Below are 24474 nucleotides of genomic sequence, written 5' to 3'. Positions count from 1 at the left end.
TTTAAATGATCATAGCTTTAGAAATTATCCAGAGTTTTTGTTTCATATTCAGATTCGAAGTTCTTAAACTTATTTTCTTTCGCCGAATCCAAAACTTCAAAATGGCGATTTAGAAATGAAAACTTTATATCAAATTCATCATTCGTTAATCATATTTTTATTCAGATTAAAAATATAAAAATGACATCATGAATTCATATTAAAACCTAAGGCATCAAACAAAAATACTAGATTGTTGATTGAGTGCTCTTTAACAAGTTTCAATTCTTGGCTCGTATCGAAATATTGATCTCCAAAATGCAATTTCTTAATTAGTAAACTTGATAATGTTTTATTCATGAGCTTGGTCTTTATTTTGAATATCCATGCTGAACTCAGATTCAGATACAGAACTAACCAATTTGCGGTGCCTATAGCAAAAAATCATGTAAATTGAAGTCATGTAAGAAAAACTGAGTGTAATGTACTTTCTATGAACAACTTCGGCTAATGGTATACGTAAGTATAAGTTTGCTATACAATCAAGCTTTTTCAAGAGAATCTAACATGTCCCGCTTTTTTCGGCAGTGTCCCGCTTTTTTGTCGTTAAATGTCCCGCTTTTTTCTGAAAGTTTCTGGCAAGCCTACGCTAAACTGTAAAACACCTTTTCGCATGACATCAACTCGCACAGACTAGCACTCAACAAAGTTCCATATTAACAAGGAGAAAATGTGACCACCATTGTCGAACGAGTTCTGAACTTCCTAGATGCCACACAGGAGGATTCTCACGTTTCAAACTGTTTCCGAATGAAGGTTTATACTTCCAGATGGTTCGATAGAACTCTGACTCCGACAATTGTTATTACATTCAACAGCAGAGAGTCGAGGAAAAATGTGTTGCGGAAATATTTCGAAAATTTCCAAAGTGCTCGCCTCAATCAACTTAATGTAGGATTACCACTAGAGTATCGTTTTACTCTAAATGAAATGCTCTCCATCGGTACTTTTCGTATTCGAAACTTAGCATTACGACTCAAGCATCAGAAAAGTCTTCGCTCAGTTTTCGTAAGAGACAATAGGGTGTTTGTTCTTCTTCCAAATCACACCAAGTACATTCCTGTGGAAAACATACCATCTCTTTTCGAGCTCGTTAAAAATGACACCAGCTTAGATGAGTCTATTTTCTTTGATGCACAATCATCCAACGAGTCTACTTCTTCATTTACTTAACCTTCCTGCTACTTTGATGACGTTTCCCATACTACCATGCCACAAGTACACAATAACCTACGTTTAGGTCATCTCAATGTAAGAAGACTAGAACATAGACATAGAACATAGAACATAGACGGTGTGAAACTGGTTCTGGAGAAAACCCAATACCACTTTTATGCTGTGACCGAAACCAAATTGAAACAATCATCACCTTCTGAACCTGTGAGAATTTCATCATATGATTTCATAGAACACTCCCTGCCAACAGGGAGAGGACGTAGGAGCAGAGTCTGTGGCGGAGTCGGCTTATACGTGAAAAAAGGTTTGAAAGTGTCTCCAGTACTCAAATCCGAATTCGATCTGCATTTGCCGATTGCATCAAGAATCGAATTTCTCGCAGTAAGCGCTCAAATCAACATCAAGATCGGAGTAGTAGTCTTCTACAACCCTTCGTGCAGTAATCAACATTTCGGCCAATGCTACTTAATTAGTAGTTCAAGTTAGCGGATTTTAGCTTCGATCTTATATACCTTGTAGGAGCTTTTAACTTCTGTTTTATTTTATTTTATTTACATAGTATTCCGTCTCACGACATAACTTGACGAACATAATTCCTAAAATTCACTCGGTCCATGGCAACCGTTCTCCAATTCCTCGGGCACCCCACGTTCGCCAGATCACGCTCCACTTGGTCTAACCACCTCGCTCGTTGCGCCCCCGCTCGTCTTGTTCCTACCGGATTCGTAGCAAACACCCGACCGCCCACCTGCCCAGCGTATCCGGCCAGCTTTCACCACCTTCTGGATACTGGGTTCGCCGTAGAGTCGCGCGAGCTCGTGGTTCATCCTTCGCCTCCACACTCCGTTCTCCTGTACGCCGCCAAAGATGGTTCTTAACACTCGTCGCTCGAATACTCCGAGTGTACGCAGGTCCTCCTCGAGCAATATCCATGTCTCGTGCCCGTAGAGAACAACCGGTCTAATGAGCGTCCTATACAGGTTACACTTCGTGCGAGGGCTAAGTCTTCTCGACCGCAGTTGCTTGTGGAGTCCATAGTAGGCACGACTTCCGCTGATAATTCGCCTCCGGATCTCACGGCTGGTGTCATTGTCTGCGGTCACCAGTGAGCCGAGATAGACAAAGTCTTCGACTATCTCCAGCTCGTCGCCGTCGATCGTGACCTTGTTATTACTGGACAAGCGGGTTCGGTCGGTCTCGGATCCGCAGGCCAGCATGTACTTCGTCTTGGACGTATTAATCATCAACCCAATCCTTCCTGCTTCGCGTTTCAGTTTGCGGTAGATCTCCCCCACCGCCGCAGATGATCTGCCGACTATATCAATGTCATCGGCAAAGCAGATAAGTTGACTGGATCTGCTGAAAATCGTGCCCCGCATTTCGCCCACCGCTCGTCGAATAACACCTTCTAGCGGCACGTTGAACATCATGCAGGATAGACCATCACCTTGTCGAAGCCCCCTGCGCGATTCGAATGAACTCGACAATTCACCCGAAATCCGCACACAGCACTGCGTTCCATCCATCGTCGCCTTAATCAGTCTAATCAGCTTCCCGGAAAAGCCGTTCTCGTCCATGATTTTCCATAGCTCGCTACGGTCGATCGTGTCGTATGCGGCTTCGAAGTCGATGAATAGATGGTGCGTAGGTACTTGGTGTTCACAGCATTTTTGAAGGATTTGCCGTAATGTGAATATCTGGTCAGTCGTTGACCATCCCTTCATGAAGCCGGCCTGATGACTTCCCACGAATCTGTTTGCTTGTGGCGTTAGGCGGCGGAGTAGGATTCGGGACAGCACTTTGTAGGCGGCATTGAGGACAGTGATCGCTCGGTAGTTCTCACAGTCCAATTTGTCGCCCTTCTTGTATATGGGGCATATTACCCCCTCCTTCCACTCCTCCGGTAGCTGTTCTATGTCCCAGATCCGGACTATCAACCGGTGTAGGCAATCAGCCAACTTGTCCGGGACCATTTTGATGAGTTCAGCTGCGATGCCATCCTTCCCAGCCGACTTGTTTCAATTCAGCTGGCGAATGGCTTCCTTAACCTCACTCATCGTTGGGAGTGGCTCCTCTACGTCGTTGGCTACGCCGGCGATGTACCTTCCCCCACCGTCTTGATCTCCTGCATGTGCGCCGTTCAGGTGTTCATCGAAGTGCTGCTTTCACCTTTTGATCACCTCACGATTGTCCGTCAGGATACCCCCGTCCTTATCCCGGCACATTTCGGCTTGCGGCACGAAGCCTTTGCGGGATGCGTTGAGTTTCTGATAGAACTTTCGTGTTTCTTGGGAACGATGCAGCTGCTCCAGCTCCTCGAGCTCCTCCTCCTCCAGGCGGCGCTTTTTTTCCTGGAAAATTCGGACTCGCTGCCTCTTCCGCTGTCGGTTATTTTCCACATTTCGACGGGTGCCTCTTTGCACTACTGCCGCCCGCGCGGCATTCTCTTCGTCCATCACCATCCTACACTCCTCGTCGAACCAGTCGTTTCGTCGAGTTCGCTCCACATAACCGATGACGTTCTCCGCAGCACTGTTGATGGCTGTCTTGATGGTATCCCAACAGTCCTCGAGAGGAGCTTCGTCAAGCTCGCCCTCTGCCGGCAGCGTTGCTTCGACCGATTGCGCGTAGTCTGCCGCGACCTCAGGTTGCTTCAGTCGCGCGATATTTAACCGAGGCGGGCGCCGGTTGCGTGTGTTGTTCACTACGGAGAGTTTTGGGCGCATCTTCACCATCACCAGATAATGGTCTGACTCGATGTTGGCGCCTCGACAGGATCTGTCTATCAAAACGTGGTCGATCTGTGATTGCGATTGGTACGGTGATCTCCAGGTGTACTTGTGTGGGAAAAAGGTGCTACGTACGGCCATTCGTTTGGAGGCGGCGAAATCTATCAGTCTGAGGCCGTTTTCGTTGGTCAGCTGGCGCGCACTGAACCTTCCAATTGTCGGTTTAAATTCCTCCTCCTGGCCGACCTGAGCGTTGAAATCCCCGATGACGATCTTGATATCATGTTTTGGGCAACGGTCGTATTCACGCTCCAGCTGCGCGTAAAATTCGCCTTTATCGTCACCGGTACTTCCAAGGTGAGGGCTGTGCACGTTGATGATGCTGATGTTGAAGAATCGGCCCTTGATTCTCAACCGGCACATTCGTGAGTTGATCGGCCACCACCCGATCACGCGCTTTTGCATCTTTCCCATCACTATAAAAGCTGTTCCAAGCTCGTGTGTGTTGCCGCAGCTCTGGTAGATGGCACGACCATCTGGGTACGTTCGTACCGTGGAGCCCTTCCAGCATACCTCCTGCAGCGCTACGATGTCGAATTTGCGGCTCTTCAATTCGTTGGAGAGCACGTGGGTACTGCCCACAAAATTTAGAGATCGGCAGTTCCATGTTCCAAGTTTCCAATCGCTAGTCCCTTTTCGTCGCGTGGGTATTGCCGATTTCCACCCGAAATTTGTTGTTCGTTGTTCGTTGCTAAAGTTTTTTGTAGTCACGGGCTCGCAAGGCCCGCAGCTAACCCCACTATCTCGCAGGAGGACCGTCGTGATGTTGCTGTTTTGGGTCCCGAACACCACCAGGACGTTGTTGCACTTCGAACGCCGCCCCTGACATGGAGAACAGACGCGTACGAAGCCCCCTGACTCAGTCTGCATGCGACCAAAGCATCCACCGGGGTTGGGTACCCGATCTCCGCTAAGGTTGCTCGCACCCCAGCTAGCACCACGGGGAGGTAGAGAATCAGAGTTGCAGACAAGAGGTGATATGACCACTACCCGAAGGTTGGGTGTTGCACATTGTCTACTTCACTAGCGGTTAAAATATAAATCAGTTTAAATTTGATATAATTTTCTTATTTTATGTTTATTAAACTTTTATCCTCCCTCATAAAATTTTGATATTTTCTTCTGGTTGGAGAAAGCCGTGTTAATAATGTTGAACCCATCTAGCAGCGCCAACGACGCACGTTTCCATCAAAACGAAACTATGTTTCACGCGTAAAACCCTATGCTTCTCCATACGCAACACGCAGCGCAACTCGCGGGAGACGTCACGGCGAGGTCTGGTCGCGGCCAGCCAGCATGTTCCGCGTGCGCGATTTTTGTTTTGTGACAGCGCAGCTCGGCCGCACACGCTTCGTTGTTTGCGTGTCTTCGCGCATACCACGTTCTAGTCGGCGCGGTGGCTTGGTGTGTGTCTTCTCGATGTTTATGGTGTTTCTCGCCACCAGCCAGCAGCCAGGTCAACTCCGTGTTTTTCAGTAGGGGGACATTTTTCCGTAGCTAGTAGGTACGCGTGTTTTTTTTTTCTTGCGCTTTCGCACTGCACCGCGCTGGATAAACACACCGAGATCTCCTCGGCTAGTTTCCATCTTTCATTAGATGTCGGGGTAGTTTTTTGCACTATTGCATCGCCCGTGTAGAAGAGCGCACAAGTGCATCGTTGGTGCGCATTAGGTCTAGCTAGAGTGTTGGGTTTTTTTTCTATGTTGCGAAGTTGTCACCCGGAGTGTGGAGTTATCGGTTGATGTGGACTCGTCGTCGTCGTCGTTGTCGTCATCATCGGCTGCAATCCGTCGGATCCGAATCGATAAAAGGGCTGGAAAAGCGCGAAAATCGCTCATAGAGTTGCGGAAAACTGTCGCAGGTGAAGTCGTTTCGCTGTCGTTCTCGGTCCAGCGGTAATTATTATTAGCTCAAGCTCAATCGCAATAAGTAGTGCCACATGTTAGTTCCCCGCTTGATAATCGATAATCGCGTATATTTTGTGCGGCTCGGAGTTAGTTGGAGGTAAATTTCCATATCTGGTATGTGGTAAACTGGTTATGGAAAAAATGTTGCGGAAATGAGAAGTGGAATATGTGTGTCATTCATTGGTGCAGTTTGAAAGTAGGAGCTGAGGCAGCATCCCTGGGTTGAATCCCTTGGTCGTCGTCGTCGTAGAGTGTCATTCGAATGCTTCCTTGCTCTTCCTCTCTATCTCTCTGCCACATCGTCTTTCGTCACAAATGTTGTCACCGTCGCCAATGTGAAACGCGAATTATTCGCGACGACCTGTTGGTTGTACTTCTTCGTTTTTGTTTTGTTTTGTTTTGAAATTCGCAAAGTCAAAACACATACCCAGAAAGAGTGTTACCCAGAAGAAAAGCAAGTAGCATTCATCATCAAAACACCATAATACTACACTACAATACTACTTTCAGTTCGGGCTGTGTGTATCGGAATGCGCATCGTACCTAAATATTGAGGAAACTTGACACAAAACGGTGGTCGAATGTAACCAAATCCGCGCAGCACATGTCTCGCGTCTGAGCGACAAAGTGTGTGATTGAAATAATCGAAAATCTATCAAAACAAAACGTGTGTAATCAAAACACAAACAAGTGTTCGAGGAAATCGATTGAGCTGGTGTTTGATAATCAAGAAAAAAATAACCGTCTGAGGGAGTGGAAGATCATCGTGATGTATTGGGTTTTGTTTTGTTACTCTCGAGTGTGATGTGATTTCCACTGTTATTTTGCAACCTTAACTGTGATCTTCTTTAGTTCATTTGTACACAGTGTTTGGACTTGGATTGGATTGATTCAACGAAATTCCTCAAGTTTAGTTTTTTTTTTCATCTGTTTCATTGAAAAAAAAAACACAAAACAAGTAGGTACTGATGTGTTGTTTATCATCCGGCTATGCGATGCCAGAGGAAGAAGTGTAACGAAATTAAATAGGTCATTGGCGTGGTGTAGTCGTGAGGTTGTGAATCGATTTTTTTTTGTTTTCTTGATGGGCAAATTTTTATTATTAACCCATCCACAATTCTCATCTGTTTTTTTTCGTACGCGTTATGCATCGGTATAAATCATCTTCAGCGAGTGGTGAAGTAGAGTAACCAAACATCATCTATGGATGAATTATCTGACATACTTACTACCGTTAGAAGCATTATTGTCACATGTTATATTCTGATTTTTTCTACTTTTTGGCGTCTAGAGGACTTATTTCCAAAGTTGTTTTTAATTCTTTTTTGATAGAAAAAACCGCAATAACTTTTCTGTTTCAAATCCAATCGAGTTACAGCCTTCAGGTGAAATATTTGTCTCATTTTAGGCTTTAAGAAAATAAACCATAAAAACAATCAGCTAGTGATGAAAAAAGTTATTGATGAAAAACCAGTATTTTTCGTTCCTTCCGGGCAAAATATCTCAAAATTTTATTCACCTTTGAGACTTAAGCAACCCCTCCCTATGCTCAGATCTTCCTGAAACTTGGCATGTGACCTTTTGGTAAGCTAATAAATAATTTTGACTTGGAGCGAGTGAGGTTTATCATGTTTCATTCTTCCTATACTATGATAAGTGTACTGCGGTTCGTTAAGTTATTAAAAACTCCAAAAATTTCAGTTATGGTAAAGTAGCCATAACTTCTTCAATTTTCAACCGATTTTGATAAATAACCACTTGAAATCTTTGTTTTAAATTGACATTTAAGCGCAAAAGAAAATTTTTTAAATGCTACCATCGAGTCTAAAACTTTCGTTGAAACTAAATTTTCTCTAAAAAAATGCGTTTTTTATAATTTTTTTTTCTCATAAAGTCACTAATATCAGCAATACTGTTGGTCATGCTTGTCCAACACCTCGCAAACAGAACAGAGCAGAGAACGAATTACACTTTTATCATTTCGGTTTCCGAGTGCACTGCTCAGCCGATCAACGTTCACTTATCTTTTTGCCGAGTGCGCCCGATTGCGGTTGCTCTGACGGTCGGGTGGACGTCGCTCGCTCTAAAGAAAAGAGAAGGAGCTGGCAAGAAAATTGTGCTCTAGCGACGCTGCTGTGCCGCTCAGTGTATCAAACTAGAAAGATTTCAATGCAGGAATGTTTTCTTCAAAAAAGCCGTTATGCAGTGCGGAACAGTGCATCAGTTGAAGAGGTCCAATGTAGGTTTATGTATGAACTATTTTTGTACGTAGCCGGGCCGGGCCTTCCTGGCAAATTATTTGAAAAACATGGTGAAAACCGGGCAAATAATCTGAAATACTCCATTCCATAAACCAAGCAATATCCGGCCAAATCTGAGGAAATTCCAGACATTCATCTAGTGAAGAAAAACGACTTATATTTTTTTTGTCGCAACACATCAGCAGTGTCAAATTTATGTTTAAAGCATACAAAGTAAAGTTTTGGTTTGATGTTTGATGAAAAAAACTTTCACAAATCCAATTTTTGACAAACAATTTTAAACTGAATTCGATTTTCTTGTTTCATTTTCCAAATAATGTGGATGAAACTGGGCAAAATCCAAGTAGTTTTTTCACAATATCCGGGCATCCGCAAATTGCTGTTTACTTAGGTTTATGTGCTCTTGATATCGTACGTGGGAAGCATTAATTTACAAAAGCAGCAATTCGAAAAGTAACATTTACTCAAATTATCCAAAAATCTTTGCCTTTTAAACAAACCGTGAACATTACGCAAGAATCTGGGACAAATTTAAGTAATAAAACTTCAAAACTTTCACAAATAGTAAAATTTAGGATTTATCTTCCTTAACCGCTACGCTTTTGATATTTTTCGACCGAAGAAAGCTATCGTAGCTAATCATTTGTCCTGGTGCAAAACATCAATCTAGAGGAACTCGCTTAGGAATGAAAAGATAGGTGTTTTGGGCAAAGTTGTTAATTTGCATATTTTGATATAAAATTTAAAGGCGAGAGATTTAAAAATAGCGCGATAATAACAATAACTTTTTGTAGTGCATTTTTCAAGTATTTTTTTTTTATTCAACCGTATCTTCTTGGGTTAAGATTGTAGAACTTTGATATGTTAAGCAAAGTTGTGTATTTTGTTGAGATAAATAACTTTGTAGAAGAAACTTAAGCTCTAATATGCTAAACAAGAAAGTTATGATTTATATCTCGCTATTGGTGGACTTCTAAACTTTATATTTCATATAAAAATATGCGCTTTATTATACAGAACAATGTTGTCGAAAACACCAGCATACTATCTTAACTACCTTTGGCGTTATTAATTAAGTTCCGTTAGATTTATGTTCTGCATTGTAAATTCTGACGCACTTCCAAACATCGATCCAGACGCAACCGATGAAGGCAAACCGAGTTTTCTGTAAAGCTTCTCTATCGCCCGAGTGCGAACGAATTTATCTGCACCGGGACGCACTTCATCAGTTTGCTTGCTTCTCTTGCCCACACTTGGGTGGACGCTTGGTCGCTCTGGAGGTAACGGAGCATTTTTTTTAAAGATTCTCCGTTTGGGAGAGCACAGCGAAAAAAATACACGCTCTTACTCTGAACGGGCAAATCTGAGGAGCGATGCCAAGCATGCTGTTGGTCAAACGCAAAAACAGTGTTCAGATGATCGATAGAAAACTTATTCACCTTCAATATACAAAAGAAGGATTTCAAATTACTGTTATGCCGTCCGAGATATTTTAATCTAAGTACAAGAACTTTTTTAATTTTTTCGAAATTTCATATTTGGAGCATAACTCAAAAACGGTTCTAATGAGATTTTTTTGAATTTCATTTTCGGATTCAGCGCCTGATTTCACATTGGAAATGACCTTCAGTTTACTTAGTTCAAAAATGCTGTAAACTAGTGATATCAACGTTGCAGTTGGCGGACAGCTATTGAAAAACTTATCCGTTACAACTGTGTTCGATGTTTACTCTTGGGATCGAACTCGCGGACATCGGCACAAGCCCCACTCTAAAAACATGTTTTTATTAATAAAATGAAAATATTTTTATGAAAAGATTAATCATGTCCCTACTTTGTAAAAAGGACATCACTTTTCACCAAGCTTCGGACGACTCCTGAGGTGTCACTCATAAGTGCAAGAGCAATGCTTCACAAAGAGGAGTGTAACCCACGGTCTTGTGTGCGCTAAACCGCACTCACTCTGCTCTTGCTTCCCGAAAAATAAATTTTCAACACACACTTACATGAGTGATGTGTGCTCCGTCAGTGTAGCTCTTAGAGCGTGCTCTAAGGGACATAAAGTGTGTGTTTTTTAGGAAACCGTCCTTCCCATCATGTGCATAGCAAAAGACGTTTATTAACGGAATTCCTTAGGCAGCGCTTTAAAAGCAAAGCGCACAAGCGCTTGGTGCCGAGGTTCAAATTCCAATGGTTTTATGAAATTTATTTAATATAAAGTAATCGTTTACATCTACTCATTACATATATCTACATTATTACGGCAATAAATGAATGGTGAAAATATCATTATCGAATTAAAAAAAACTTGTCCGTACATTTTGATGACTGATGCAACATGACTTAGAAATTGCATAAAACGACTGGCACTGCCATTTTTTCACATCCCTGGGGGATTCATGTTTAAGACTTTCACAACTCACTGAAAATCATGTTAATCATTTGAATATTCATAATGCACATTAAACTTATGTTTTTTCTAAGGTTCTTTTTTCCATAAGGGTTTTTCCAAAATATTTAAAATATATAAATAAAATGCAACTTTATTTCGAACGACAAATGACACAAGTTTCAAGCAAAATGGAAAATTGACCAAAAAGATAAGAATAACTATTTTCCGAATAACAAAATGAGCAGCATTTTTAAAATGAAAAAAACTTACAAAAGTTACGAAATGCCTTAAGTTTGCATTTTTTATATTCGTCATTTCTTAACTTTTTGCTTTATAATTATTAATGAAGTTTTGCATTTTTATGCAATTTTGTTTGGCTCGAACTCGCGGACATCGGTGTAGGGATGAGATGAAGAATATACAGAAAATAAATCAAATTTAATTAGGAATAAAATAAAATAATAGTTGTATTCTGCAACACTGTAGATGAATAAAATAAAATAAATTTCTATGACAACATTTGCTATTTTGGCAGCACTTGACAAACAAACAAAACAAAGTCAGTCATTGATCTATTCTTGCGAGCGACAGACGTGTTTAAGTGAATCTCTGAATTAAGATTCGTAAAATCACGACAATCGGCACAAGCCCCACTCTAAAAACATGTTTTTATTAATAAAATGAAAATATTTTTATGAAGAGATGAAGTGTTGTCCCTACTTTGTAAAAAGGACATCACTTTTCACCGATAAGGCCGATAAACAAATATAATGAAAATTTTCATTGCAATAAGGCTGTAGACACCAAACTGCCTCACATATCAAAATGTATCATGTGACAATTATGCCTCCAGCGGCAGCTTATGAAAACTAATATTATAAACGATTGTGTGAATATTAAAAACGATTGTTACACGCAGAAAAATGTATTGTAAAAGCAATAATATTTGTTTAAAAAATAATAAAATTTTTGGTTATATATTTTTGGTAACCCTGACTAAAAATATCGAATCGGATTGAAATTATCGTTTTGGCCAAAATGAAAAAAAAAAATGCGTAAAATATAACTGAATGCTGCTGGTTTCAATTTAACAAAACTTCAAAATTTTCAAAAAATTGGTTTAGAATTATAAAATGCAATACACAAAACCTTCAATTCAGATTTTTTTTATTTTTCGAATAGAATAAACATACACAATTAAATCATGAATTTCATTATAAATTTTCTTTTAGTTCTTCACTCACATCAAATAATCATATAAATTTCTCTTCGGCAAAGCAGCATTTCTAGCAGCTAGAACCTGTAACACCAACATCTCCGACTAGCACAAAATATAGTTCTGCATGGCCTTGAGTAGCCGGGATCATGACTTATACGGGCCCTCGATCAAGTTCCCGATATATTCCGGGATTCAGACGAGTAGTGCCTCTCGCTGTCGAGACATTCGAAGTATTTTCCTGGGGGATTAAAGAAATAAGTTAAATAAAGAATAAAATAATAGACCATCATATTCGCTGGAATTCGGAAACAGATACCTACTATATTGAATTTTCCCGCGTATTTACCTTCTTTTTTTATCTTTTTTTTTTTCATTTTCCAGCAAATCATTTTAAAATCACACGTTTATACAAATAGACTGATATTCGGTTTGAAAACGAATGCATTTTGATTTTCACTTATGAAAAAATGAGTGTGTAAAAATAACAATATTTATAGATGTTTTCAATCTATTTTTCATGGAAGTTAAAGAAAAATATGCATTGAAAAGACAACATAAAATAACAAAAAGTTTTTTTGAACCAACCTTCTGTCTTTTTTCTGCGTGTACAGTATCGTTGTTACGTTTAAATGAACAGAATTACATGCAGGTCCGTAGAAATAACTGCCTGATGACCGGAGGGGAGGGGGTGGGGGGGTGTTTTTAGTGACAAAATGTTCCAAAACATTTTTGCTTGAAAAATGAGTACATAAAAAAAAGTAAAAAAAATGAAAGAAATAGAGTATCTCATTATTCGGGTTTAATTTTTTTATAATAATAATGATACATTAAAATCATTACTTTCGAAAATGAAACCTAAAACTTTTCAGTTTTTTAAACTTTAAAAAATAAATTTGAGAGAAAAAGTTGTTTGAAGTTCAAATCAGATTTGTTTTAATCCCTTTTAAACTCGATACATTCAGATCTTATTCAAATATTTGTATTTGAAGTATCCACAATATAAATAGGAGAACGGGGATACTTGATCCAATTTTGTTATTTCCTTCATATCTCTTCAAATTTAGCAACTTGTCGTAATTTGCCTTTTCTAACGGCATATAGTTTCAAGTTTGTATGCTTCAAAAATTAGAAAGATACTTGATCCCGTTGATGAACTAGAGTATTCTGGTAGAACATAAAAAATAGTAATATTTTTTAATGTAAGGGACACCTGATCCCTTATTTAAGGAGAAGTGATCTTTTATTAGGGACCCCTTACTCTTCAAAAAGCTTAACAAAATCGAAAGATGAAAGGTTCATTGACTTTATTGATTCATATATATCCTCTTTCACAATTTATATGTGCCAGAAAAAGAGTTTTCTAAAATTGTATCTTCAACACTATAGTCATTGCATACTTAAAAGCGCTATATTCTTATTTTTAAACAAATAAATTTTTAGAATCCTCTTGGAAAAATATTAGTTAGTTTTTTGGTCAAAATAATAATTCAGTATTTAGCAATGATCACGATCTATTCAGAACACAATTTTTTGTTTTGAACTCTAGGGATCAATTGAACGCACAATGGACATTTTAGAAATCTTTTTTCTGAACAATAGTTGAGAGTTCTCCATACCTTCGAAAATATGACATTATAAAGTTGAAATGAATATATTTGTTACCATTTTCAATGTGAGAAACATTTTAAATTGATGTAAAGAGATCTTCAAGTAACATCATATGAAATTTTTTAAACAAAGTGAAATAATGTATATTCGGTAATTTTTTTTAGCTTATAGCACAGTTGTTTGGCTCCATTTGGTACATTTTTCTAGAATATATGATCTTTGTAATACATTCCAGTTTCGAGATATAGCTAAGGAATCAAGTATTCCCAGTAGACCGCTCTAAGCTTTGTATGGAAATTTCAAATTCCTTAATTTTCACACCTTCCATAACTATTTAGGTTGTTTTACAGCCAAAAATAGCAAAAAAAAAGCGATCCATTCAATCCTGAATTGACGCAACGAGTTTTAATTTTGAATGAAAAATTGTATGGAGAAACCAAATTTTTCATTCCAAAATTGCCAAAGATGTACTGAAAGTTCAAAAAAAAAATTAAAAATGTTCCTTGATTCCTGCAGTACAATTTATGTGAACAAAGCACAAACCCAACTGGTACCCTAGAAAATATATTCGATGTTATACAATTTTGTTTTCAATTTTTTTTTTCAATTTTAGCGTTTTTGACTGCCTATTTGAAAGCTGTGTACCGTAAAACGGGGTAACTTTGATCACCGGGTAAAATTGACCAACAATAAACTTTTCCACATTATCATTAATAATTTGGTCTATAGTTTGAATTTTTGAAAACTGTTTTCTATGTTTAAAAGCCTATTAATTGGGTATTAAATAGCAAAATTTGGTTTGTGTTTGAAATTTTTTTTCTGTTAATTTCAAAATCTAAAAATATCTATTTTTTTCTAAGGCTCGCAAACAAACAGCTATCCTGATGATACCAATAAATATTTAGAAGCAAACGGGTTGTTTAATGTGAAAGAACAACTTTTATTCTTTGTATATGAACAGTTATAGTGCTATATTTATTATCATTTAATGATAAATTTTTAATGTTTATAAAATAAGGACATTTTCCAAGAATAAGCTCGTATGGGACAAATGGATAGGAACCCTATCAAATCGTTAATTTTGAAGAAAAAATTCAAAATGGAAATATTGGGAGGGCCTAAGAGAATGTGTGAAGGTAAAATTTCATTTGTATTTTGAAGCTCAAACTATTAAGCACTTATTAGAATTCTTGCCCCTTAATGTAAGCAGTATCATAGTTCTGTTTTTGATTATAAATATTTTTAAAATAAAACGTTAAAAATCAAGGTTTAATTGATAAACTAACATTTGTAAATATTATGAAGGTATTTTGTATCCTTAATGATAAAAAAAAACTCGTTAAAATCGTCAGAATACAGACTGATCAATGACACCAAATAAGCATCAAATTCGGAATAGAGACGAACACGATTTTTGAAGCAAATTTAAAGTAGTCTAATAAATTTCTGCATCCATGTTTTACGTTCATAGGAGTCCAGTACTGGTTTTAAAAATGTAAAACATGCCATATTCTCCTTAACCGAAAAATTAATCGAAATATCTTTGTGTTTGATAACAGCCTGTACCTAGATCTCGGTTGCTGCTGAAGACGGACGCAGGTCACAATATTATTTTCCCGAACAAAAATTGTAGTTAACGCTGGAGGTAATATCGATTGAGCAAAATGACAGTGTTTATGAAGCATGTTTTCGTGATAAACGCACCAGCCATTAAGAGAGCAGTCGAGCGATATCAAAATATTGACGAAAGGGAAATTAAAAAAAAAAAAACAAACACACACATATAGGATCTCATTGAAACTTCATGTTTCTTTGAAGAGATCTTAATTCTACTTAAGACTAAAGCGTACATCTTTCAATGATATAATGGTTAGCATCTTACTTATGCTAACACCACCAGCCCACAGAAAGAGTACTATGTATGTCGAGACTCGATCTCATGACCTCTGGCTTAGAAGTCTGAAACGCTATCCTCTAGGCCACGGTCGGCGGCCAATTGACCGGAAGTTAAAATAAAGAAAGAGAACTATGAGCGCTAAAATGCTTTTTGCCAAAGACAGTTTTTGCATTTAACAGAATTCAGCGCCAACGCATAAAGAATTGGACAACTTTTGATTAAGATTTAAGACGAAATGACGAACTAAGGGGCCGTTCACTTACCACGTGGACAACTTAGGGGGAGGGGGGGGGGGGGGGTTGGCTGGGTGGTATGGAAATGTCCACGCTTGTCCACGGAGAGGGGGGTAGGGGTTTGGGTCTTGTCCACGTGGACATACTTAGGTACTGTTTGAATCTTAACATTACAAAGCTTTCCAGTTTAAGTTTAAACAATTAAAAACCACTTGAAAGCAAGTCGTTAATATGATAATTAAAAAATTTAAAATTTTTAAAATAATTGTATATCAGGTAATGCTATTTCTTTTTTTTTTAATCAGCAATTCCAATAACAAATAGGCAAAAAGTAGTGTTTTCTAACTGTCAAATGAGTTTTTGAAAAAAAAAAAACAATTTCAAATCTGTCCACGTGGACATCCGGAGAGGGGGGTAGGGGTTTGCCAAATGTCCACGCTTGTCCACGGAGGGGGAGGGTGGTGTCAAAAATCTAATTTTTCTGTCCACGTGGTATCTGAACGGCCCCTAAGTGGCAAGCCACAAAGACTTCACACAGCATCAAGTCAACGAGCCGTTATCGTACACCAATGTAAAAGATTTGAACTCAAGATCTATTCTTTTCTGAGATTTGAGATTTTTATCTGTTTTGTTTCCAAAAAGTTTCCAAAAACGCTAACAGATTCATTTCACATCAAAATTAAACTGAATTTTTTACCTAGAACTTTCAATTGAAATTTGATTGTCAACCGATTTTCACAAAATTTATAGTTTTGAATAGCTTTTAACGTGACTCAAATATGATATTTAGACAATATTCAGCTACAATAATTTATTTTAATGTAATTAATGAAGTTTTTTTTGACAAACGTGCTTCTGGAAAAGGGCTGTAAGTCAGTTATTAATAGCTCGAAAAAAATTGTCGAAAAATAATAATCGGTTGAGAAACAAGGGAGTTTAAGAGTTAAACCCACATACGTTTTTCGAAATCGACTAACTTAAAAAAAAAAGATTATAATGAAAAAATACATGCATTTTTAAAATAATAATAGTCTGGTAGAATAATTTCAGGAAAAACAATAGGAAAGGAGTTAAAGTCATTTGAAGTTCAAAAAATGTCATTTGACCTCCTTCGGTACGTTTAATGTTCAACAATTAAAGTTATAAAAAATTGGTTTTGTTTAAATTGCTTAGTTAGAGGTCAATAAAGTTTTTTCCATTGACATTTTTTTTTCTCAACGGATTCGTAGTCCATGCAGTAGAGGGTTGAATTTGAAAAAAAATCTTGTGTTACTTCAAAACCTACTTCAAACTTGGTTTGAACTCAGGGCACAGCTAAATGACAGTTGAATTGTTTTCACATATTGTTCAAAAATGCCTACCGTAAACTGGGGGATCTTTGATCACTTTTTTCATTCATTTTTCAATATTTTGGAAGGGGTTGCTTTTTCGTAACACCTAAAAGCTTTAAAACCCTTACTGAGGTGAGAAGTATAAAACATGATCATTGATTGCAGTAAATTCAAACGACATTGGTGGTTATAATTAATTGTTTATTACAAAACCAGATTTCGAGTTTCGGGGTAACTTTGATCACAATGGTTTTTACGTATCTCAACATATTAAAATTTATTGTTTTGATGGCATTAAGCACAGAAGGCTCAAAACATCGGAAACAGTAATTTTTTGTTTGGACTTAATTGAATTTTTCAACGTTTTCTTTCAAAAACAAATATACTCGAAAGACAATGTTGCTGCATACATTTAGGGGCAAAAATTATAAACATTTTTCAATATTTTTTGGCCTCAAAAACAAATGAAATTTTACCTTCGTGCAATTCCATAAGTCCTCGTACTGTTCCCATGTTATTTTTTTTCTTCAAACTTAACCATATGATAGGGTTTTTCGCCATTTTTTCTATAGGGACTTTTTCATGGAAAATGACCGTTTTTTATCAATATCCAAAAATTATCATCAAATGACCATAAAACCAGCACCTAAACCAAAACTAAACCAAGAAAGAAGTTAAACTTTCACATTAAACAACCCATTTGCTCCTAAATGCTTACATTTGATCAGGAGAGATGTTTGTTTGTGAGCCTTCAAAAAACCAGATATTTTAAGATTTTAAAATTATATTTTAAGTAATATAAGAAATCTCCTTAAACAAACCAAATTTAGCTAATTTGTAACTCAATTTACAAGCTTTCAAACGCAGTAAACAGTTTTCAGATATTTTAACTTTATACTTAGTTAATGATGATTATCTGCAAAAATTTTATTTTGATCAAAGTTACCCCAATTTACGGTACTTGAATTCATAACTCGAAAATATTTCCTTGCTTTTATTTGCGGAGAAGTATGAAAACAATTTTTTTTTTGAAATTTTCGTTCAATTATGTATAACAGCAATTTTAATCAATGTGTTGTGTTAAATTCAGATTATCCGATACAAAAGTCTTTTTATATCAAATGTTAGCAGTTTGCTTGTAGTGTTGGTTTATCTGATTTAGATGAAAAATCAGTGATCTAGGCCATCAGTAACGACCGTTGCTTGAATCATTCGGTAAATAATTTTTACTAAATATGGAGAGAAAGTTCCATACCTTACGACTTCGTCCAGCCAATGAATAATCGAATTAGCGTGTTCTGTGACCATAATCCGTGAGCCAAAACACTTGAAGGAAAGGAAACCCAAATATGCACATCAGCAGCAGCAAAAAACCTTCACCAAATTCCGTCACCAGCACATATTATCGAGGGCGCCCAACTCCCTCAACAACAACAACAACAAAAAGCCTCAATCGGCTCATCGCTATCAGTGATGACATCGAGTGGCATCGCAGATGGAGGAACTTTTGTTGCAATTTGACCCCTTCACCCAAATCACGGACAGCGCTGAGACTAAGCGGAAAAGATGGGCTGCAGCTAACCGGCGAGATAAGTCCATTGATGGTGACGAGTGACGACTAGCAGGGGTCTTCCAAATAAAAAGTAACAGCTATATTTAGAAGACTTTGATCGTTGACTTTCATTGTTAATGTATTTACACAACAGAGACCTGAAAACAGATTACTGATAATTTGAAAGAATGTTATCACAAACTGTTAAGGTATCTAGTTAATGTAGAACAAAGTGGGGTGAATGACAACTACAGGTTGGATAGACTTTGTTGGTCAACGTGATTTGCAAACAATGAACATAATATTAGAATTGGTGTTAAGTGTTTACGTGAATGTCTTAAAAATAATGTTTAAAAAATTAACAGCTTCAGTTTGAGTGAAAACCTTCAAGTAACGGTGTTCAGTCCAAATCTGGATTTGTATAAATAAGAATAATCCAAAGATACCAGGAAGTAAAAACAATCTGTACTTTCGAAAAAAAAAAACTGTAGTTATGTGGGCAACAGGATAGATAGAGATGCTTTGTCCCATAAATTGATAATATAGTTCTGCTGGGAGTGAATCAATGCGAAACTAAACCAAATTTAATAAGGACGTGACCCGTTAAAAAATGTTTTCCATCCAAAAAATACCACTGAAGATTAATGTTTTTTTAACGGCTTTTAACGTGAAAACTCCACGATAACGTTTCATAAAATAACCCCATACATTTCTTCCCAAAATATCTACTTTTTCCATCACACTCTTATTAAAAGAAAGGTGATTTCTGCACAAGATCACCCTTCTGCTGAGCGAAAAACCATGTTCATGGTCTTAGAGAGGTTCAAAGTCAAATATTGTTATTAAATATTAATCAAGGATCTCTATTTAGCTCCGAATAGCATTCCAATTTTCTAAAAAAAATTTTGTGGCTTGGACCCCAGCAAACAATTGAGAAGGTTTATCGCAGAAACAACATAATTATTTGAACAAATAAACCAGATGAAATGGTTGTATCAAACTTATCAAAATAGCATAAAGCTTCAAAAATGGAGGCGCTTTATGTATAATGACAAGATTCGAACGATTTAATTTTCCCTCAAAACGCCAAATAAACAAATATAAGAAATTTCAGTAAAATGAAAAAAAAAAATCCCCGACCATAGAATTGAACTTCAGTCCTCCAAGTTTGCTGTCCGACACATTTCAACAATGCCATCTCATCAATTGATATGTGCCACGCATTAGCTCTATAGGTGAGGTTTTTATCGTGGACAGACGATTTATCTGAATCAAAATTCAGAATATCGCTTCAACACGTCCATCACTCACAAGATAAAACCAATAACTGATTGTGTTTTTGTTTACACTTTAAATTTTCTCGTTCAGTGTTGCCACATATTTGTTTTATTTATTTTTATAACTTCTATACCTTCTATCATTTGAGATCGAAAAAATCTAAACAGCAGCCTTTAATATTTGCACTTCTTATTTACCGGAACTGGCATTTTCACAAAACAAAAAAAGCAGCAACTTTTCTAATCTGCGCTCATCGCTTACGAATTCAGGTTAGTTGGTCAGCTGTTCCTCATTTTTAGATTTTTGAATAGGGTTAAAAGAGTCACCTAGCAAAAAAAGGAAAATTTGCTGGTAAGGGTCATGTTGACCCGGATTATTTTTTGGTTATAAAACCAAAACTACTGAACCGATTTGAACAAACTGTACCTTAAATTAAAAAAATCCCTAGAAATGGGTGTATTGCAACAAACATAACTCATTTTTTTTTTAATTCGTATTGAAAAACTTTCGTTTGTTTTAATTTCAGATTTCATTTAGAGCTAATCATTAAATCATAAAAGTGCTTGGTTACTCAAACCACAGCTGGTTATTTGTTCCTGGAAAGGTTTTAAACTCTGATTTTGTAATTTACTAGCTGACCCGATAAATTTTGTTGAGCCTTTGAATTTTCACAAAAATAATGATCATGTTAAAATCATAATTTTCGTTCATGGTACTGGATTGCTACCCTTTAAAATGGTGTGAATCGGGACAGATTCCTCTTCAAAATTTTCAAAAATCAAGAAGGGGGAATAAATAAAGTTTGAAGTATTTCATGTTAAATTCGAAAATAAAAGTTAAATATCCGAAAGGTAACAAGACCAAAACACAAATTGTGGAAGATGGAAGTTATTACACCTTTAATATTCTTGATTTTATTGAATTTTTCGATGGAATATTACTTGATTTATAGGTTTTGTGGAATGATACAGTACGCAATTTTGTTGCATACAAGCATTCGTGCAATTTATTCCAATTTATTTGTTTATCGCATTCTTTTTTATTGTTCACCCCCCCCAAATTTTTATGAAAATTTGATGAAATTTTATGAAAATCTTTTAAATCAACTTATGATTGCCTTATACTTATAAGATAGGTTAAAATAACACGTTTTTGTGGTGTAACCATAATTATGCATTATTCTATCAAAATCCTAACAATATCCGGGCTTTTGATTTCAAAATACAGTGGTTTTTCGATTTTATCACTGTTCGATTTTATCAATACTCGCCAAATTCACGCTCGATCTTTCACGGTCATTGTTTCGATTTTATGACGCTTTTTTTAAATCATTCAGAAATCATTTCCGGAACCTACATTTTTTTTTTCAAAAGCGTAGAGCGTCTTTGTTCATGTTCATTTTTTACGGTTTATGTTATGGTATAATAGTATTCAATAACATGAAAATGTCATTGAGCCGCTTACTTTAGCTATATAGTTTTAAAAATCGTCATTTGGATCTTAAAAACATTTGTAATAATCGACTTAAGTATTTTAACGTCAAATGTAGTGATATTTTTTGTTCTTGGTGAGCTGCTCTAAATAAGTAAACTATTTTGATTATGCGAAACATATGTGGGTGAATTTAGGCGAATTTAGGTGAATAAAAATAAGTGTCTCTGATTTTTTTTAAACATGTTTTCTTGGAAGGGTGGCGTGCGCAATCCCGATTGAGCACCCTTTAGTGTTGTCTGAAAGGATCCATTTTGATTATTAAAATTAAATCTGCTAGCTTTGCGTACGAATATGTTGAAAAAAACAGAGATTTCTGATTTTCTACATTTTAAAAAGAAAGGATAATTTTCCCATAAATCAAAATTCGAGAAACACACTTTGAAAATCTGAGTTGAGCAAATTTTCAAAACATTTTTCGAAAAGGTAAACTTTTCAGTTAATCAAAGGTGTAGAGATTAAAATATTGAAATTTGAAATTCGCAGAAGATAATTTTTTGTACACTATCAAACTGATATTCTACATGGTTTTATTTTAATAAAAAAATCTCAAAATTGCTGTAGACAAGAATGATTTGAACTGAAATTGATCCTTTGTGTTTAGCAAACTTTGATAACAACATTATCTCATGATCAAAATTTGTTTATACAAAACGTTTTCATTACTGAAACTATTATAAATTATTGATTAAAGACAATAAAAATACATTTTTTCAGTTTGATTTTTAGTTTAGCCAAATTCGCGGTTTCGCCAAATTCACGGTGAAATTTTTTTTGAACGGTGATAAAATCGAAAAACTACTGTATCGTGTTTTTAGCTTCCAGAAACCGGTCATGATTATTGTGATTTATTTTGCAAATAAATTTTTAGTTTGTTATTAATTTCATCCTTTAATTTTATTGAATAAATATAGTTTTTCCGAGGATGGCCGAAAGATAAGTAGGCCGAAAACGTTAATTTATATTTCGTCTTGCGCTCACCGAAAAATATCAATCAAAAATGATTATAGGTACGTGCGGTGATTAAAACTAAACTATGCAAATAAATTGAATAAACCCGGCTTATTCTAGAATATCCCAAAAAATCCTGCAATCTGCTAAGGTTGGGGTAGATCAGATTTAAAAAAAAAAAATACGTTGCCTATATTATGAAGCAAAAAATACTATTTTCGGCAATATGCTTCTCACGGCAAATTGAGATCTTTTCATCTCATAAGGAAGATTAACAATAAAATCCAAGTTTCCGTTTAACGTTTGCCATGTGAAGAGCAAGGTTTTTTGAAACACGAGGTTCTCGGACTTTAACAGTAAGTAGGCGAGGAGTGAGCGGGGCCCTCAAAGATTTTGTTTACAAATATAAAATTATTTGCTCAGTTTTTCTGTGGTTTGTTGATAAACAAACTCCATGAGTTCTGCAGTTGCATAGCCTAAATAGCCAAATCGGGAATCGGGATTTTGATATACGGTAACACCTTCTATCTATGTACACCTTGGTGAAGAGTACAATACTATCAAAATGGGCGCCAAAACTTCCTGCTTATAGATTGATGAGTATCAGTAAGCCCTGACTGGTTTTGGCGCCTTCCTTCTCTGGGTGATATGAATTAAAAAAAAACAATAGAAATTGAATGCAATGACTTTTATTTAAAACGAATAAAAACTTAAAATTAACTATCAATTTTCACAGAAACATTTTAGAAATTATCTCTCGGTTGTGTTTTTCTTTGCGCGAAGACGAAAACAACAAAAAATGCATGCAAGTCAGATGAACCCTGCAAGAGTAATTTGTGTTCGCACATATTTTCGCCTCCATTTTTATATATAAGATAATTTCATAAGGATCTTGGAATGGAGAAAAAGCTTTTCTATTCAATAACATTCCTATCCAATCGAAAGTGATAAATATATTTTGAAGAGACTGATAGGGTGACCGATTTGAGTACTAAATTAAAGAATTTCAACATATTGTGCACCAAATGTGAGGTATATCGATTTTTACTGTACTCTCTGTAGCTGATTAATAACACTGCGTACAGTTTTTCTAAAACTTCAAATTTAATTATCAAATAATATTATTAGAAATGAAAAAAAACCCCTCGAATATTTCAAGAATACGACATCTGCACATTTGACCCATTTTATGTCGAAATCAGGCATGGCGTACGCCGGAAATATCTCATTATGTGTTTTTCGCGGTTTTAAATGTGATAAAAAATCCCACAATTTTTTTTTATTTATCATTGATTCTGATGGTTTTACAAAATTATTTATTTATCAGCCCAGTTTTTTGAATATAAGCTGATTAATCAGTTAAAAAAAAGCCACAGTGAAATTACATTATTTGATCCAGAATGGTCACGATCTTTTTTCATCATTTTGGAAATTTTGTCTCATTCACGTTATATTTAGAAGACAATTCAAGCCTTAATTTTAACTTGGAGATTTGTTCTTGGCTGCTTATCTTTTTACGTGACATCAAATTGTATGCAAGTTGGAATAAGGTATCGAGTTGATTTTTTTTTTCTTGTTTTTGATTTATGCGCAGCTTTATATGACGTGATACATGAGCGGCCCTCTTTCAAAACAGTTGTAAAGAAAATAAAAGTTAAAAATGCAGAACGTGTTTAGTTCACATCAGATATTGAACGTGTAAGCTTGCTTGCTTCTGCTTCTCGTGTTTTGTATTCCTCAAAGTCTATCCGGTTTCAAATGGTTAAACTCCAGCGATAGACTATTTTTAAATGCGAAATTTTCAAATATCGAATGACGCATTTTCCTCTGTTTAGGATCTTTAAAAAAAAAAAAATGAAGTGTGTCATCATCGTGAATTAAGCTGTCATATTTTAATAACGGATTGCAGCCATCATCGGAGCGAATAAATGGTCATCCATTTTAAAAGGATTAATAAATCTCACGGTCGTTTATTCAAAACAAATCATCACCCGTTCCCATTGGAAGATGTTTTCAATTTTAGCTTAACATAAACATTGAGCTCAGGCTAAAAGGGTTCACGGGCGAGAAAGAAAAATATAATAAATACGATTATCAACAAAAGTCATAATCGATCGTATCACTAATTTGTGAAAAGAAGAAACATCATCCACACCATCGAATGGAAGTGCGATTAAGGTGAATTCCAGAACCATTCGACGTGCGCAAAATGGAGAAGACCCACTAAACGTGGAAATTGCACTAACGATTCCGATAAATTCCAGCTCTGCTCGGTTATTTGTTTTTTGAGAGTGTATTCGCGTTTGTCGTAGAAGAAGAAGAAGAACGATCGTTTAAGACGCAAGCGGTG

General features: G+C 36.4%; 1 protein-coding gene across 3 annotated transcripts in view; it reads left to right on the top strand.

Annotated features, from left to right (window-relative positions):
* Positions 1–5564: 5564 nt before the first annotated feature.
* LOC129750167 (cGMP-dependent protein kinase, isozyme 2 forms cD5/T2) overlaps positions 5565–24474 on the top strand; it is a 692362-nt gene continuing 673452 nt past the window's right edge. Inside the window, exon 1 of one of the 3 annotated variants that reach the window (XM_055745419.1) lies at positions 5565–5899. The gene's annotated coding sequence lies outside the window, so the exon portion shown is untranslated. Of the gene's footprint in view, positions 6026–24474 lie in introns of all 3 variants that reach the window. The other 2 variants (XM_055745416.1, XM_055745417.1) reach the window with 2 other exon arrangements.

This window comes from Uranotaenia lowii, chromosome 2 (assembly GCF_029784155.1).
Source record: "Uranotaenia lowii strain MFRU-FL chromosome 2, ASM2978415v1, whole genome shotgun sequence".
Lineage (NCBI taxonomy): Eukaryota > Metazoa > Arthropoda > Insecta > Diptera > Culicidae > Uranotaenia > Uranotaenia lowii.
Note: the sequence above shows the minus strand (reverse complement) of the source record. Positions and strands in the feature narration are given on the sequence as shown.